The sequence below is a fragment of the Lytechinus variegatus genome, chromosome 10 (assembly GCF_018143015.1).
Source record: "Lytechinus variegatus isolate NC3 chromosome 10, Lvar_3.0, whole genome shotgun sequence".
Taxonomy (NCBI): Eukaryota; Metazoa; Echinodermata; class Echinoidea; order Temnopleuroida; family Toxopneustidae; genus Lytechinus; species Lytechinus variegatus.
The window spans coordinates 22617856-22631914 of NC_054749.1; the positions used below are offsets into that span (position 1 = coordinate 22617856).

Genomic DNA, 14059 nt, shown 5'->3' on the forward strand with positions numbered 1-14059 from the left:
GTGTGTCGAGTACGATTTGCGCGAGAGGTGGGGCTGTACTAAACCCAATTATGTAAGTAAAGGTAAAACGGACGATTTATTAATCGCTATACTTGTTTATTAGGGGTTCAATTGAGGGTTGCCAAGAGTAACGTTTTGTTTTCAGTACTTAGTTAAGAGTTTCACACGCCATAAGGGGTGAATTTTCAGAATATGGAAAATACGTGTTTAGGGTGATTTTCGAGACCCCTTGGTCGCGCATGGTATCCACTCGTCAATGGAAGTGCCCCTCCCCCCAGATACCAGCCCAAATAAACACTCTCTTTTGTATACATTGTCATCTATCGGACAATGCTATATTATTTTCTCGATATAAATCATACCTTTGACATGATACTATTTTTCAGAACATTTTTACTTCAGAATGCAAGTGCTAGAAATGCCTACAAATGATATGCAATGTGCGTTTAATGATTTTTGCTGTAATTTACTTTGGCAAAGAAATTAGTGGCAGCGGTGGGATTCGAACCCACGCCATCGAAATGACTGGTGCCTAAAACCAGCGCCTTAGACCACTCGGCCACGCTACCTTCGTTGCCATTTGGGGGCAAAATAACACTTAATGGACAAATTGGAATATTTATTCTTGGGAGGTTACAGTTTAGGTAAATGATGACGGTGAATGCAAATTTACCACTTTAAGATTACCGCTTGCTGCATATTTCGGAATATTTTTAGAAGATAAACTGAACAACGTGATTTTTTTCTCATCCAATCACACAATCGTTTACTTGCTGCAATAACTTCCGGGTTAAGCAGCGGACAATAACAATAATATTCACTTCACGTGCACACATAAATATACACGCAGAGCCACTTGATTCATGCCATGCATGCACTGCACCACTGACACAGTCACAGAGCTCGTCCATCCCGGCCGGCCAGCCGACAGCGCACCTGTACCTCTCAGCTCACGAGGCGTCGCACGCCGATTTTATTGCGGCCCAAATTGTAAGTGAACTGAACTTAATTCTGAAGGAATCGTGAATTTGCTACCTTGGAAATCGAGCTGACACCAGGCAAGACCGTGCCGATGTCGAGTTTCACTTTGAGGTTAATAAAGGTGGCGGATGCAATGCTTAAAGCCTCGGCTTTAGCTAATTAATGGTAAGTTTAAAATCATTCATAAACTTTATGATAAATTATTAAATAGGCCTCTAGTCTAGGGCTAGGCCTAACTTAAACTAAAGTTTAAAGTTAAAGCCTAGCCAGGACATGTCAACCCCAACAAAAACTTGATTTGAATAAAAAGAGAAAAATTCAACAAGCATAACATTAAAAATTTCGGCCAAATTGTTTGTGGTTTCGGGAACCACTCGTCAATTATATACGGTACGTGCACTTATAAAAAGTCGAAAGTGATTGGAGGTGGAAATAGGGAACCGTGCGTGTGACTGAATAAATTGCTGCTGAATGAAGTGAACGGTCATGACGGTGGTTCCCAATATCACGATAATGCCAAAATATCAAAATCGGATGTAAAATACGAAAGTTATGACAATTTAAAATTTCGCTTCATTTCACAAAACAGGCCTACATGTACCTGCATGACCTGTATGTATCATATGCACATCTTGGTCGGTATGCAAATGAGGAACTGATGACATCACTCACTATTATAATTTCTTTTGTATTTTATTATATGAAATATTTTGATTTGCTTGTCATTGTCATGTGAAATAAAGTTTCATTCATCCCTGAACACGTGGAATTTCATTATTTTAACATTTTGTGCTTCAGGCAAGGAGGTCCTAATCAATAAATCCTCAAATTCGTAAAAATTGAAATATTGTAGATAATTAGGAAGAAGCCAGTACGACAATACACCAGACGGTGGACTGTACTGTTTCCAGAAGAAGAAGAATTCAAACAATAAAAAACAAAAGAAAAAGTGAGTGAGTGACATCATCGACTTTCTCATTTGAATGTAACTAGCTTGTTCACATAACTACTTTGTTAAAAATAACCGAAACTTTGAAATGTCATTTACATCCGATTTTTATGAAATTTTCAGCATTGTGCATGTCTGATTTTTCTCTATTGATTCAAATGAACATTTTTCTGAGGTGGACTTGACCTTTAATTCTTGATATAAAAAAAAGAATATAGACCCAGGCTAAATCTAGATCTAGTTGTGTAAGACTATTAAACCTTTAATTTTTTTACGAGTAACGTTACGTGTAAATCAATGTAATGAACTTTGAAGAAAGGGGGGGGGGAGGTAGGTCTACAAAAAATGAAGAGGGGGAAATCAGGCATAAAATAAATGCTAGTAAAGGGTCTATAATCAGGGTGACCAGACGTCCCATATTTCCTGGGATCATTACTGTTACCTTTATACCGCATCTACTGGGAAAAATACAGCTGGACTGGTTGTGTCTGCAGTCAAGTTTCCAGGTCTATCTTGTACTGTACTTTGTCTTCCTATATTGTAGCTTGGATAAATTGCTATAGGGCCTACTGCATCTGTGCTATTTGTGCTTTGCTGTGCCAATGCAGTGAAGAAATCGCTATTCCCATGCGTCAATGCCACGCAGACCAAAACTTGTCTATTTTTGTTTTGAAGTGATTGACTGTTGTGTTGATGCTGTGACTACTTCAGCTGGCAAAGAATTTCAAACGCTGACCACTCTAACACTCCCGTACAACTGTATTTTGCTCCTTTGCCCCTGCGTCCCGACAAACCTTGTCCCGCCATATTTCAGAATATTGAACAAAACATAGATCTGAATTATAATTAAAAGACTCTACAAAGAAAAAAAAATTTCATCAAATAACTAAAGGAACAGATGATGAAGTACAACAATAAAATTGTTGTAATTGGTAATTGTAAACTTTTGCAAGTTGTGACTTTTTTGCTACCCAATACATTGCAAACAAACTGGCCTTCTGCGTGTGTGTGGCGGGCTACATACATGTAGTACTGGAGCAGATTCTCAACGGTGCAAACAATCTTACATGCTAAACATTTTTTTCACCAAAATAATTTCAAAAAAATTGGCAGGAAATTTTTATAATTATATCATGGATTCTTAGATTACTGATTTGGTGATGTAATCGGAGGAGCAAGTTATTGAGTTTTCATAACTAGATCTAGATCTAGTTTTTTCTGTTTCGTTTTGAGTCTTGTGATTGGTGCGAACTTGTAATGGGATGAGAGATGCCTGTGTGTGATGACACAATGTTTCATCTAATTTTCAAGTTTGACAATGCTTCATTTTGAAAGTTTATTAATTTCTAGTACATTTCATATTTTTAATTTTTTAAATACCTGGTATATTAAAAAAAATATATATCATTAAAGGTCAAGTCCACCCCAGAAAAAAGTTTATTTGAATAAATGTCTTGTGTGAGTTATGGTAGTTTTCAAAGTCAGCTTTGCTGCTATGTTGAATGGCGTGATGCAGGTGAGACGGCCAGAGGCATTCCACTTCTTTCTTTCTTTCTGTCTTTCTTTCAAATAATGAAGGAAACATTTTCCTTTCCTTCATTCTTTCTTCCTCCTTTTTTTCCTTTCTTTTATTTTTTCTTTCTCACATCTTCCCTTCCTTTCCATCACTATTACCCCTTTCAGTAACTCGCTGGCCCGGGCCAGGCCCGGGCTAAGTCGTAAAAAATTGGGAGTTTATGAATGGCGCAGGCCAAAATAGCCTGCGCCAGGCCCGGGCTATTTTGGTGCTGCTTTTATCAGCGCCAGGCCCGCACCAGGCGCCGACCAAAGAGTTTATGAACGGATAGCAGCACCAGGCCCTGGCCAAAATTCCTCGCACGGTCAAAGGTCACATAATTCTGGCCGTGCCTCCGCATCGCGTGTACATCAAATTTACCGCGCGAATATTCAGCGAATACGGAGCACTTCCGCTCTGTATATGGCGTGTTCAGTTACCATGACAGTTTGCCCGTACGTGCCCGAGTTTTTGAATGGGTGATCGTAAAAGTGGCGCGGCTCTGCTATAGTTACTGAAAGCATTTTTTATCGCTTGATGCGGACTATTTTAGCGCGGGCCTGGTACGGACCCAAAAATCATGAGTTACTGAAAGCAGTATATGTAGCCTTCTTTGTTGATGTATATTTTTTTATTAAGACCTCGCTCGTACAGCGTGCTTTGTCGATTGTCCCTTATTTCATTAGTTGTAAAATCTAGTTACCCTGAGTCTTATATAGGGGTCTAATTTTAATTTACCAGGAATTCGACATGTGCTGCCATTCTGTTTGACATGTATCTCTTTTTGTCATAACTAATTTCACAAGCAGTACAGTCACTGAGTCAGTCACCAAAACACACCAAATACCCCCCAACAAATGAGTTTTTGGTATCCTTTCTTCAAATTGTTTTTTCTCATTGCATGAATGAGGAATAATCTAAATAATTTCAGTTGAAAGAGGAGATTCTAAGCTTTACAATGGTACATGTAGGTCACTTGTCTAATGTATTTGTGATTAAGTTATGATAAATTATTGATAAATCTCAGTTTCGTTTTGGGTGGGATGCACTGTATAGTCATATTTATATAATATTGGATGGCCTTGAGGTTAATACAAGGAAATATTGGACGAGCTTTGCATAAATATTGGACGAGTCGAAGACGAGTCCAATATTTTGCAAAGCGAGTCCTATATTTCCTTGTATTGACCGAAAAATGGGACATCCGGTATTATGATTATTATTCATACAGAGAATTTTAGCAAATAATTTTTAACTTACCCTCCCGCCCTGAGACTCTGACTCTGCTGTGTGATGGGGGGACCTAAAGCTACGCACTTTGTTTTCAAACAATAAAAACTGTCCCAATTTTAATATTTCAACAAATTATATTTCACTAATTTGTGGCAAACATTCTAAAGATCATTAACCAAGGAGAAAATATCACAAAACTCACTAATACGAAAATCCCGTCGTGTTTTTCGAAAACCTCTTAATTTCGCCGCCCGATGTAGAAGGGGTCCTAAAGCTACGCACTCGATTTATCATGCAAAAAAATAGTATTTCCTGTGCCTCAATTTCTAAAATATATTCAAATTATTATAGGATAAAATGAAATTAAAGCGAATATAACTCCAAACTTCCTAACAGTTGTTGGTTTTCTCTGCATTTAGAGATTTACTGCAGCCTCTAAAGAAAAAATTTAATAGGAATTGTTCATCACTCTGCAGTCACAGTTCCACACACAGTGCGCATTTGCCATTGAAAACTGCATGCGCGCGCGATGAGTGGTGCGTACACTTCGGGAATTCCCCTTCTAGTCGTCCAATATTTTCAATATTGTGTCACCTCGGAAAAAATATTAGGCGAGTTCAACAAACTTTTTAAGTGGGTCGAGTGCACCAACAAAATAACACTTGTATTTGGGCTCTAAAATTGTCTGTATGAATAATAATCTTGAATATTCATGAATAAAGTTGCGATTTCTGTGCAAACGCAATTTGCAATGTTTTGGAATTAGCAATGATAAATACGTGTGAGGAAACTGATACTGGCTCTAAATTACCAATTTTGAGACTGATAGAAGCGTGAAACTTTGTGAAATGTGAGATGAGTTGGTTTTGATGAATTTTAAGGTTATTTTCTTTCATGTGTTATATATTTTCCCCCATAAAGTGACGGACTAGCAGAGCGAGTTACCATGATGTTTGCAGAGCTACCAAGTCTCACGCATTATGCGTGAGACTCAAGCATTTTGGACTCTTGTTCATCCCCTCAAATCTCTGTCTCACGCAACTATCACAGCCTATCCCCATATAAATTGTACACAATGTCTGTGATCTCACTCAAATTCACAGAAAATCTCACGCATAGCTGGTCTTTGAACTTGGCATCTCTGTGTTCGGGTAGGTGTAGCATAGTGTAGTGGTACATGTAGTGAAGTGGGGTGGAGCCTGCATGAACATCACTTGAGGTACAGGGTGATATGCACTGGCATAGGCCTACAGATAGAGGGGGCTTGGGGCCATGAACCCCAACCCCCCCAAAAAAAAAGGTTTCTCGAGGTTCTGCAGCTCTAGTCGCCTTTAAATGCATCGTTTTCAATGTTTCATGTTTGCGTTTGCAAGATGTAAATTTTATTTTTATGACCGACAAAAATTGATTGAATACAATTGTGGTTAGAACTTTGTAAAATAGTGTCAATTGCATGTCAATCTACATGTACATGTACATGTAGTCTACTTTTCCAGATGAGGAAGTTGAGTTCAATGATAGATCAAGTGATGACGGAGCCTGAATAGTTTTCATTGTGCTCAGTATCATGTATCTAGGCCTGCAGTATTCCAGCAAAACATTGCCAATATTATTTATGATGGACAGATATTTAGAGAGAGGGAGGAGATGGTGAGAGGGGAGGAGGAGTGCATGTAGGACGGTTGAAGTTTTTGGGAGGATGCAAGGCATTGAACCTCTAAATATTTGGAAACCTGACACTTGTAGGACACTCACTTGAGGACAGGTTAGTCTCCAAGCATGCCAGATATTTTTACTACACTAAGGAGTATGCTTTTATCCACCATCAGACCAAGATTGATCTTGCTGGAAATAAATCTGGGGTTGGGGGTACAGATTTTTTAAAATATACTGATTCTCCATAGTTACATAAAACTCTTTATATTAGAGTATGGAATATGACATTTTAGTTTTGAGACCTGGGATTAAAACAATCATGTATTTTTTTCACTTTTTGGTGGTCAGGACACGTTAAAGTTACTGTTATGATAAACTTTGTCATCCAATGGTAACTACCCTAAATGCTGATCAACAGCCAATCAGAATCAAGGATTCCATGGAAGTTACCATTGGATGGCAAAGTTACCATAATTGTAATTTTAATGCAACGGGCCCAAGACCCTGGTACATGTATGACAAAGTAACCCAAGCTAGAGAGGAAAGTCAAGGATAATTCGAGATATTGCGTGAGATTTTACTTCCCAAGGTTTCTATTGGAATTTGATGTAAAAAAGCAAAAACAAACAAACAAAAAACAATAAACAAGCAGTGAAAAAAAACCTTTGTACATGTATTACAAAATGAAGAACTCCCACAATATATATGTGTATTTATGAAGAACTCCCACAATATATATGTGTATTGCATTAGTGACATTATTATGAGCCATAGAGTTATGTACTAACAGTCATTCAGATTTTTCTCCATACATGTATTACAGTCATATGCTGCATGTACCATCTGAAACATTTACATCCTGCTGTACATGTACAAGACAACGCAACTCTTGTTCTTTCATGGTTCATCCTGACCTCATTATGACGAACTCCAATATATGATATTGACCTTGTCCTATTAGAATGGCAGGCTGGTTTTTATGTACACAAAGAGCGGCTGATATCTGCAGAACTGCACGTATGCACCAGCGCCACCCACTGCCATGTTTGGGAAATCAATTGTCATTCAGGGCCTGTTGTGATGATGTCATCAAGGGTTTATGGGATTGTTGTCTGACTATGTGACGTCAAGATTTGTTGTGATTGTTTGCAATAGACTGGTACTAGAAACTTCTGGTGCTGTGTTGTAAACAGAAAGTAATCAGCTTTATATTGTGGCTGATCTATCCAAAATGGAATGTGAACTTGAGTTTCAGAATTATCTTTATTCTTTGCCGATCATTCTCGAACATAGTTAATTCAGGGGCGGATCCAAGATTTTCCATAAAAGGGGGGACATTTTTCCACTGATAAATTGACAAGCAAAAAAACGATGTCTTCTTTTTCAAGGGGGGGGGGGCACGGGCCAGCTGTGTGCCCCCCCCTGGATCCACCAGTGCCCTTCTTGGATATCATAAGCCTATTTTGTATAATTGTTCTGGGGCATGTATGAAAATTTTTACCATTTTTTTTTCATTTCAAACCCAATTGCTCCCTCTGCTGTTTCACTACATTTGCTGTTTAATAAATAATCCATTTGAAAATACAAAATAAGTACCGTGTGATATCATTTTCTCTATTTGCCTGATTCACTTTCATGATGGTCCAAATGACCCCTATAATTCTCCAGGTGGAATGCTGTGGGGGTGAATATCATTTCAAAAGTCGCCCAAGATCTGCTACAAACTATTTTCAACTTTTTTAATATATTTTTAAAATCAACATTCTCTATTTACATTGCAGAATAATATTTACTTCAATCATATAATTCCTGATTACACAAAAAAGAGTAGCCCCTTTAAACTTAAGAAATAGCATGTAAAGCTCAGCAACTGCCTAAATGTGTAAAAAAAAAATTGCTTCTCAAAAGTAAATATTATTTCATTCACGTACTTGTGCAATATTGAATACATAATGGCTTGGAAATATATTCAAGGTGAGTAGGTCGATTCAGCCTAGGCCAAGTAAATTTTTTTTTACCTAGTTTCCTGTTTTTCAGTTCCAAATCACTAGCTTCCTAGGATGTTATTTTCCTCCAGTGCTTTATACTCTCCAACTTCCTGTTCATCTTTCAAATTTACATTTTGTTGTGTCGTTACAGGAATGCCCTTAGTACCATACTGTCGCGCATTGCAAACGTGCAGAAACATCCTTAGTTGTGCACATTGTGTACATGTAAGGTGAGGTGCGCGGAAGTGTGTTGCTACGGGCGTTCCTACACCAACACCACAATTTACAGTGTATGTTGCAAAAAAACATCCCTTGTCCAATAGGCCTTCTCTATTACTCGCATGTACTGGTACACTGTTTTATTTTGTTTTTTTTTAGTCCACACTTAATATTCCAAAAACCTAGTTCTCAGTGTGTACAGTGTACATATTGAACATAACTGACAATGGTGTAGAACTTTCATTGTTTATACTAGCAATCCACATCGGATTTATTTCATCAGGATGTCATTTAAATCCATTTTAATTGTAATTTTATTTTTTTTTGCATTGTATTTCTGGAGATAACTATATTAATGATGTAGCATGCAAAGGATTGATCTTCAACCACTCATCACATTAAAAAAAACTGAACAGTCCTGTTAATGGTTTGTGCAGTACAGTGCATGTAACTCGGCAGAATTTTTGTTAAGTTTGGGTAATATCTATTAATTTATAGCAACATTAACATCTAATTACATACATAGTGTATGAGAATATGAGTCCTTTTTTTTCTTCTTTACATTAAAACTAATAATCAAAACAAAAATGTGTACAGTAAAGGGACCACTATGAGTTTCATATCCTATATATTATGTTGACCAAAATAGTATTTTTGCTGTGTTTGATTACAGGTACTTGGTGCTTTTATAGGAAATGTCTCTTTAATACTTGCTTTCTTTTGAAAATGTAGGGAAAAGAAATTTCAATATTGTACAAATATCAAGTCTTTGTATACCTGTTCACATATTTGTATTTGAAATTCTTCCCCCGTTGACATTCTAATTAGAAAGTTAATAGATCAAAGTTACAAGATGGAATTCTTTAAAATAGAGTGGCATATGGTAGAAGAAACTTAAAATATTACAAATTACTATTTTATGTCCTTCCCATAATAAGGAATACTTTGTGTGCTACTCACAAAATTTATTGCTTGAAAATGTAATGATCCTTGTGAGGTCAATACTCAGTCAAAGTTAATTATGGCCATGGTTCAGCCCGGGAAGCATTTCACAAGACTAATTAGCCCTCAGCCAATCAGATGTAAAGATTTCTAGGAGCTTTAAAGATAAATTCCAGTTCTGGTAACAATCTAAAAATGACTTTTTTACAGAATCGAATATAATGACCACCCAAGTGTCTGTTTGTTTTAAACAATATGTGCCAAAGGATTCTGGAAGAAATTGTGTAATTGCTGAGAAATAAGCAAAATAAGCGCGGATTCAGTCACTTCTGTCGAGTCTTTATTTCAGCAATAATAATACACTGTCCCACGTGTGCCTATCTGTGTTGGTGATCTTCAGTGTGAACATTTTTCAGGGTAGATTTCAAGATTTCACAAAGTTCAGTTTATGTAACTGTACCAGGTCTAGATCCTCGATGGTATACTGACAATTAAGCCTGGTTTTACAGACTTTCTCATGAAATCAGTGTTTACTGCAACTCCTGGCATTTCTCTTTAAAGGGGAAGTTCATCCTGAAGAAAACTTTGTTGTGAAAATAGCAGAAAAAATAGTAAAAAATATTGGTGAAGGTTTGAGGAAAATCCGTTAAAGAGTAAGAAAGTTATTAGAGTTCAAAATTTTAGATTTGTGACGTCATAAACGAGCAGCTGCCCCATGTGTTATGTAATATAAAATGTATGAATTTCAAATTTTGTATGGTTCCTGATGACTCAATTTTGTTTTCTTTTCATGATCGGGTGTGAAATGATTTGTCTATTGATATACAAAAGTTACAGTGAAAACCATTTTCAATTTTCTGAGAAAATGACATTTCATTGTCTTGATTTTTTACCATTCGCTATGTAGGAATGCTGCTCGCATATGACGTCACAAATCAAATAATTGAAATTCTAATAACTTTTTAATTATTTGATGAATTTTTCTCAAACCTTCGGCAATATTTTTTTATTTTTTTTTGCTATTTTTACAATAAACTTTTTGTCAGGGTGAACTTCCCCTTTAAACAAGTGAATGAAAAATCACTGACTGTATGTTTCATGAAATGCTGCTCCCCAGGCCCTTCTCAGAATCACAGTAGGTTGCCGGTGCTGTTTTTTTTCAGAAGAGAGATATTGCATTTTGATTCTTGTCCTGGTTTACCAATCATGCATACATGTACAAACAAGCAGCCTTTGGTCCATGTTGTGATTTCAAATGTAACTTGTCTTTTGGAATTCATCATTTTTATGCTCCATTTGTATTAGGGTTGCAAAATTCCCGGGAATTTTCACATTGGAAACTTTCCATGGGAATAAACGGGAATTTATTGGGAATTTTGGGAATTTTCGGCAATTTTCGGGAATTTTCAAGAAGTGTTGGGAATTTTCAAAAAGTAGCAATTTTCTGATATTTATATACAGGAATTGAAAGGATTGCCCTGGCAGATGATGCTTGATTGTGCTTTGTCAGCAAGTTTCAAGCCAAATATAATGCTAAGACAGTCAGACAAGGCAGAATTTCATTTAAAAGATGAATTACAGTATTAATTACTAGTTGAATGATATGTGCGATGGCAGTTCATGTAACACTGCAAATGCTTTACACAAAGGATATACATTGTTCAAGGATTGATGCCTCTTGGATATTCTGATCTTTTTGCAGATGAGAATCATTATTAATAATTATGACATTATTGTTATTAGCATTATATTATTATTATTATATTATCATTACTTTATTTCTCATTTATTTCTGCATAACAGAAGTGAGAACTTGGTGCTGTTTGCAGCATTAATCTGATAGGCCAACAGTTTTCTGGTCCAAGCTTAAAGTTAATTCCAGTTCAATTATCCCTCTATTTTGTTCATTATTTTCAAAATACTAGATCAAATTAAATGAGATTGTCATTTAATATTACAAAAGATATGAGATTGATAACAAGTTTCTCAATCTCAATCAAGGTCAAAAGTCATTTGAGGTCAACAAACTTTAATAGTGCATTTTTTTCTCCCTTTGTGAAAAATTATTCATCTTGATTGTTTTCAATGTCAGCCATTATAATATTGTTATTTCTTGCCCCTCATTTTTTTTGGGGGGGTGGAGGGGGCATCAGAAATAAATTGGTAATTCAACATTTTTCGTTCCTGGACCTGATTTTATCGCATTTAAAGACTCAAGCCAGTGCCATAGCTGCTGGTGGGATTAGTCTGCTGTCCAAAACTAGTCTGCAGGCACAGGCCCTGATTGAAACTTTGATCAAAAAGTGGGTCTCCATGCAAAGACTAGCACATAAAATCTTGCTGTTTCCTGAGTGTGAGGGCCTTCAGTTTACAAGGCATGAGTAGGCTACACATTCAGACCTTTAACTCGAGTGAAGGCTTTACACAGCAGAGTAAGTGCAAACCCTTCACTCGAGGAAAGTGGTCAGAATATGCAGCCTAAGGTTTCTGCCAATGACTTGTGTACAGAAGGTCCTTTTGTGAAACAGAAAGTTGTATTCGTGCTAGTCTTGTGTGAAGTCCCACTTGTGGATCAAAGTTTTAATAAGGGTCTATGCATGCAGACTACATGCAGGGGGCAATGTTCTCCTTACATTATATAATGGCAGGATCTCACATAAAAACATTGACATTTAAAGAAAAATGAAAAAAAAGTGTATTTTTTATTTTTTTCATTGAATTGAAAAGCTTAAATTTTGTACATAATGCTCTACATGTTACTGGATACATACATATGTACTCTAATGTATTTAGGTACAGTTTGATGAATATTTTATACCCTGGGCAATTTAAAGAATGAAGAATAGTATAAATACAAATGGAAAGTATGATATTTGAGAATATCAATTTATAAATTTGTATTTAAAAACAGAATTTATCACTTTTCGTGAAAAAATGAAAATTCCCGAAAATTCCCAAAATTCCCGGCAGCTGAAAATTCCCGAAACTTTCCATGGAAATTTTCCAAAATTTCCGGAAAGTTTCCAGCCCTTTGCAACCCTAAGTTGTATGTTGTATGGATGAATGAGAGAGAGAGAGAAAAAAGACATTGAACACTTGCTTGTATTGAATGTACATTAGTGATTAAAAGATCTACAGTTGTAATTCAATCTTTCTGTTCATTTCTTTGTAGGCCTGTACTTGTGTTCATATTTTAGATATTGAGCTATCATTTATCTGTTTATTTATTCTGCAAGACCTGCATTATATGAAAATGTTTTATGGAATTATTGTTTCCTATTGTACCTTTGCTAAGTACATGAATCAGTTGAAGCAAGGACTCTACCCCCGGGGGGGCACTCGACCAAAAAAGTGGTGGGGGTGCGCTGCGGGCGAGACAAAAAACGGGGGCCTTGGAGCGGGCTTATTGTAAAAAGGAGGGTCCTTGGAACGGGCTTCGGAACGACAAATGTTTGTGAAAACGGGGGTCCTTGGAACGGATCGCCAGCATATGAGCGCGTATGCATCCCAACGGAACGGTCATGCGTGCATGATGCAGCTAGCGCGGCCTCCGCCGGGGAGCTCTGCGGCCGCTTTTCAACAAAATTGCAGCTCATCCAACGCGATCGGAGCGGCGTAACGAAAAATATGCGAAGCTTTGGAGCGGATTTCTCTCTTCTTTTTTCTCGATAAGAAGAAAATGCTATGCCTTGGAGCGGCTTTCTTTGTTCTTTTTCTCAACAAGGCAAAAATGCTATGCCTTGGAACGGAAATTTGAGTGTAAAAATGGGGGTCCCCTCCGCGGCACATACCCACTATGCGTTATATACTGAGTGCCCCCCCCCCCCCCCCGGACTCTACCACAAGTGGCTGGAGCTTGTCGGACCAAGAAGATATCACCTCTCCTTGGTCAGATCATGGACCTGCCATGGTCAGATCTATAGTTCCCAGTTTCCCTTTGTTGACCTCACCCATTGTCCACATTAAGGTCACTCAGACCCCAGGGACTGACCAGACAGTCTGGCTACCATGATTGGCCAGTTTCTCAGAAACCAACTAGCAAGTAGGTCATTGTGATCTGAGCTGACCTTCTGTTATTGTCTTAGAACCATTGGTCATCCTGTTGTCTTGTGATGTCACACACAGTGTGGTCAAGTTAGTCCATTCAGGCCGACCAACACAATGGCTGGAAGTTTCTAGAGGAGGGATAAGGAAAAGCAGGTCACTTTTTGTGAAGTACTTCAACTTCATCTTGTCTTTCATATTTTTGCACAGGTCTTCATTTACAGTATGTACAGTTATCCTCTTCCACTTTGGTATTAAATTTAATTTTAATTTTCTAAATGAAGTAGAGATGTGTGATATTTAATGTAGTGCCTATTCTATGGATAGTGCCCACAAAGACAGACCTCAACAAACAAATAATGCTTGACTTTACATCTAGGTCTACATTTAGAACATGTTAAAAATAGTACAACATGTATTTAATTTATTTTAGACATGCATATATTTGATCAAATGTTCTGAGAGATTCATTTACATGCATGACTCATTTAT

The 14059-nt window shown here is 37.2% G+C and overlaps 1 protein-coding gene and 1 non-coding gene across 4 annotated transcripts in view; one reads left to right on the forward strand and one right to left on the reverse strand.

Moving 5' to 3' along the window:
- Positions 1 to 487: 487 nt before the first annotated feature.
- Positions 488 to 569, reverse strand: TRNAL-UAG. Its single transcript has one exon. It is a non-coding gene; the product is annotated as a tRNA-Leu (tRNA).
- Positions 570 to 835: 266 nt separating this feature from the next.
- The window catches only part of LOC121423095 (eukaryotic elongation factor 2 kinase-like), a 39531-nt gene continuing 26307 nt past the window's right edge, over positions 836 to 14059 (forward strand). The window contains exon 1 of one of the 3 annotated variants that reach the window (XM_041618381.1): positions 836 to 1146. The gene's annotated coding sequence lies outside the window, so the exon portion shown is untranslated. Of the gene's footprint in view, positions 1147 to 13688; positions 13791 to 14059 lie in introns of those variants that run through there. The other 2 variants (XM_041618383.1, XM_041618384.1) reach the window with 2 other exon arrangements.